We start from the raw sequence: 6,000 nt of genomic DNA, 5'->3' as shown, positions 1-6,000 counted from the left end.
TTTTTTTTTTTTTTGAAAAAAAAGTAAAATTTAAGGTGGGTTCAGATAAGTTGATAATCGAGTTAGATATGATGTTAGATCTGAAAAAAGAGATAATCTAGATTGCTTTATACTGATATAGTTAGTATAATGTACAAAAAAAAGTGAATGTGACCAAATCAAGTAAATCGAATCAAAATTATAATAATGTTTCAAGTTACAATTAAATTACAAAAAAAACCGACAATAAAATTTTTATGAGACGTATAATATTATTAATAATATAATGAAAACATTACTAGTCTACCGTATGTAGATTTTGACCGGTACTGTAAATCATGAATTGCAATTAAAATTTTAAAAATTTGTTTTTGTAACATAGTTATTATGCAGCAGATTTTTTTTATTAAGAAAATCGGTAAAATTAATTTTCTTAGTAAAAGTAAAAGTGATTTGTAACCAAAGAAAATTAATTACTGTATTAACATTAATAAATATTTGAGATAATATTCAAAGGAAATTAAAATAATTTTCGTAGTAAAAAAATATTAACAATATCATTATTATATCAAAATATGATTCTTAATTTATTAAATATGTATTGTTATAATATGTATGCTATGATAATTTGTTTCTTACAAAGTATCTTATTCATAGATATTATATTCCATATTCTTTAAGTTACTTATAAATTGTTACACCACGACACCACCTTTAATTTAAAAATTTTACTCCAGTATATAGAATTTATAATAATAATTTTAATAGGAAATATGAAGTCAGTATTTAATATTAATTTAAAAATTACTTGATTTGATTTTATTTTTTCATAGTGATAATATGATAACCAATTTAAATTATTCATAGTTTATATTATTATTGAAAATAAGATTTTATGAGACTGGCATAATATATCATATTATTTCTTTAATCAATACATAAAGGAATTTGTAAATTTATTAAGTAGCAATTTATAATACAATAGAATAATAAAATATAAGTAAAAAAATATTTACATGAAAATAATATAAGTCGTCATTTTAAGATCCCAATTGATGAATAATCAAAAAGATTTCTTTGTTAAAAACTTTAATTACTGATGATAACTTCATTTAACTGATATACAACGATAAAATTTTACTTTTCCACTATATATAAGAGAACATATAAATATCAGTATAATTTGATATAATGATATTTTTCAATGATTTTCATATGGGTCCCAACATTGTTATATTGGAGTTTGACAGATTAGGGAAAAAGGAAAAATTGACCAAGACTTCAATTGATCATAAATACATTTTCTGGAAGATCACCTAACATTACAGAAATAAGCGGAAAACATCACAATGCAATTCAGCACCATTGTCCGTTCGAAGGTTAAAATCCAGTATCTTTATTATAGCCAAGCAATGGTAATTTTAAGAGTGAGAAGGTATTTCTTCTTGATATTAATTACATTTCTCGTATGTGATTATCTGGATAATATCAATTATTTTTTTTACTTAATGGAATTTTTGGGATGATTAAGCTTTATGAAGATTTGATCGAAGCTAATGAAGGTAATAACTAGTTTTTTGTTATATAAATTTATTATCGCAATATTTATTTATCAATATTTATTTATCATTGTACTATCGAACACTAGAATTGTATGAACGGATGCGCCATGAAGACAACCCTGATGGCAAGTTACATGGGAACAATAGAAGATGCAGGTCAATGTACTGTCGATGTTACTATTACTGATGGTAAAAATGAGCAGTGCTTTTATTAAGGGTTCTCTTAAATAAAAATAACAACATTATGCTAAATTTGAATAAGTTAAGATTAGACTTCTTTATCCCATTTACAGTAAAACACACCTATTCAGTAATTTGCAAACTTATCTATTTTTGTACTAGCGTTAGAAGCGTTAGATGCATCTTTGACAATAGAAAAGCTCCGAATACAAAATTATAGATATATTATGAGTTTACGAATTGTATTTTACCTCTAATATCATGCCAATTTCACTGTAAGGATTATATTCTAAATGAACCAATGGAAACTGGTTACTGTGATTTTTACGACCAATTTAACTTTTAATCAATATTTTTTTATTGTGACTTGGCGACATAGTATTAGAAAATGTAATAATAGTGTAGACAAAAAAAATTGATAATATCATTTCCAATAAAAACTTTTTAATTCTTTAACACTAAGTATTTTTCAAAGTCTCGTAACACTAACTTTCCAAAGTCTGTAACTTTGTATCAGAATAACATATAGTTTTTAAAGTTCATAACTTAATAAAAAACAAAATTAAGTCGATATTCTTAGTAATAAGTTGGATTTTGGGTGAGCATTGTTTGATAACTTCAAGCGTAACATTGCTATGCTTAGAAGTAAATATAATTTTCAAAGAATTTTTAAAAAAAGGGTTTGAGAGCTTTTGATAGTTTGTTGAAGCTAATTGTATTAAATATTCAATTTTAAGAAATTAATATTCTTCTTAATATCTATTTTACAATATTCCACATATTATTAATTAATTAAGATCAATGTCCACTTAAAATTCATCCTTTTATATAAAAAGATTAGTAGTTCATTTGAATCACATCATTGCTGGCTAATTAAATCTAATATTCTGATTTAAATCGTACAATCCGTCTAAATTACCAGTTGTTAATTGGGCACAATAATTTACACACGAAAAACGCTGAGTGGAAATCCAGGTTAGGAGTACCACGCACTGGGTGTACTTTGTCCATTCTTCCATTATTTTAAATCTCTCACCTTCTTTACTACCTATTTGCTAATGTTGCGAACAAATACTCATGAAAAATTTGTAAAATTGTCCAAATTTGATCTATACTTACTGTACAAAAATCTCATCCAAAAGCGTCTTCCAGTTCACCCAAAATGTCTCCTAAATATGTCAATTCTGCTACATGCAGCCAGCATTCACACAACGGAAGTACGATGTTCATGCTGAAGAAGATCATTAAAAGATGGTTTATTTGATGCGATCCATCATTTGCGTGAAGACGGTCCATACCATTAGTCGTCCACATATACAAGATAACTAATTTTATATAAAACTAGTTGTAACCCGTCGCGCTGCGCCGGCGGGGATAAAACTTCTTAGTATTTTGATAATAAATATTTACAATATGGTAAGGTTAGACTAATAAATTTATATAATTTATATAATTTACATATTTAATTCTATTTCATCATTTTTAGGTCCTTTAGTTCTTCCAGTAAGGTTCAGTTGTTTTTCACTTTACATTTCGTTTCTTACTCATTTTTTTATTTTTTATTTTGTTTCTGTTTCATATTTCGTTTTTCACTAATTTATTTTATTTTTTTTCAGATATTTTAGTTCTTTCAGTTCTACAATTAATAAAGGTATTTTTTTTATTTTTTTTTATTTTTTTTTATTTCGTTTTTATCTTATATTTCATTTCTTACTAACTTCATTTTTTGTTTACTTTATGGTTTATTTTTTACTTTGTTTCCTCATGATCACTTTTTTATTTTTGTCTCTCATCATTTTTCACTTTATACTACTTCTCATTATTTGTCTCCCATTATTTTCTATTACATCTTCATTTTCTATTATTTCATTTTCTTTCCTATTTAGTTCCCATCATTTCTTTTGTCTCTCAATCACTTCTTTTCATTTCCATTACTTCTTTTCGTCTCTCATCACTCCTCTTTATCTTTCATCATTCCTTTTCGTCTCCCATCATTCCTTTTCGTCATCCATCACTCCTTTTCGTCTCCCATCACTCCTTTTCGTCTCCCATTACTTCTTTTGTCTTCTATCACTTTTTTTCGTCTCCCATCACTCCTTTTCGTCTCCCATCACTCCTTTTCGTCTCCCATCATTCCTTTTCGTCTCCCATCACTCCTCTTCGTCTTCATCACTCCATTTTGTCTCTAATCACTCCTTTTCGTCTCCCATCACTCCTCTTCGTCATCCATCACTCCTTTCCATCACCCATCACTCCTCTTCGTCTCCCATCACTCCTTTTCGTCTCCCATCACTTCTTTTCGTCATCCATCACTTCTTTTCGTTACCCATCACTCCTCTTCGTCTCCCATCACTCCTTTTCGTCTCCCATCACTCTTTTTCATCATCCATCATGTCCTATTTTTCCTTTTTGTTTCCTATCACTTCTCATTACTCTTTTTTACTCCCTTTCTTCTTCTATTACTTTCCATTACTCCATTGTTATTTCATTTTTTTTATTAGTATCTTTCTTTTTGATCATTGTCATTTACTTATCTTTTTTATTTATTGTTATTGTTTTTTTTATTGTATCACTTTATTAAAAATAAATACAGTGATTTTTTTCTTTAAAATCGAAAATGTGGGACTTAAATTTTAATAAATTTCATTTAATAAGATTATTTTGAATAAATATGTTTGCAAAAAAAAATTTTTTAAAAATATCTTCGCAATAAAATTTTGTTTAACCGATAAAAATTAGCTAAGTTAAAAAAATCTAGTCGTTTGCCGATCAAATAAATGGCCTTAACTTTTAAGTTTAAATCAAGCACTGAATCATGCTACACAATTCAAGATTATTTATACAGACTTAATCTAAACGTTAGAAGATCGACATGTATTTTTTTATTATATAGATATAGATATAGATATAGATTGAATGATAATCATTTCACTGGTGTTTAATAATTACCTAAGATGAAATGATTAACCAGTTACTGCGATTTTGTAATAATTGATATACTGTACATTCCGTTTGTTTGATATGCAATGATGCAATGCTTGTACTTGTGATCAACTCTTTTGCACATAATGCATTTTGCATAAATATTGTTACCAGACCCGTCACATGTATTAATATTGACCTATTTATTTATACTAATAAAGGCGTTTAATAATAATAATAATAAAAGAAATAAAGATATTTACTTTATCTTTTCCGATTAGTGGGAATTTTGATATAGTAATGGACCAATGTATTGGTAAAGGTAAAATCTATAACATGAATAATAATATAAATTAGAACTATTCAAAATGATTAAAACAAACTTGCAATATAATAAAACTAGTTTTGTGCGACACCAAAGAACCTGAAGGTAAATATAATACACAAAACAAAGTTGAAATATTAAGATTTTTATTTATTAAAAAAATTTAATTGTAAATAATAAAATATAATTAAACCAAATTTGCAATATAACAAAACTAGTTTCCAGTAATATTGAAGAATTTGAAGAATTTGAAGGAAGTAGCACGGGAGAATTTGTGGTAAGTGGCACTGAAGAATTTGAAAGAAGTAGTATTGAGGAATTTGAAGAAATTGGCACTGAGGAATCTAAAGGTACATAAAATAAGCTGAAATATTAAATTTTTATTTATAAACAATTCAAATACTATTTATAATTATACATCATATAATTTGCAAATATAATTTAGACTAACTATATTATATAAAAATTATATTAAATATTTAGCTCGTAAGTTATTATAATGAATTGCTCATTACTTTTATTGTATTCCATATAAACTGAATAATTTACTTAATGATTAATAATACTGTAGTTGGTAAGTTATCAGTTATTTAAATCTTTAGTTAATAACTAAATTCTTTATTTAAATAACTATTTAATAATTAATTATATTACAGATAGTAAGTTACAATATATATATTATATTTATTTGTTTCTATATAATATAACTAATTATATTCTTAAATTAAATAACTAGATTGTAAGTAATATATATAATTTGCAGTAAATACTTTTATGTTATCTTTATATCTAACTAATTAATAATACTACAGGGTGTAAGTTATATGGATAATATGATAACTATATTTATATTATCTATATAATTTAACTAAATTCTTTATTTAAAAATTATTCAACAATATAGGGAGTAAGTTATTTATTTAATTCTATTATTATTACTTATTGTTATAATATTTACATATAATTTAAACTAACAAATTTCTTTATTTAAAATTATTAACTGAAATAATATACTAGGGTGTAAGTTATTTA

The sequence above is a fragment of the Rhizophagus irregularis genome, chromosome 24 (genome assembly GCF_026210795.1).
Source record: "Rhizophagus irregularis chromosome 24, complete sequence".
Taxonomy (NCBI): domain Eukaryota; kingdom Fungi; phylum Glomeromycota; class Glomeromycetes; order Glomerales; family Glomeraceae; genus Rhizophagus; species Rhizophagus irregularis.
The sequence above is the reverse complement of the archived record's forward strand: the minus strand, read 5'-3'. Positions refer to the sequence as shown.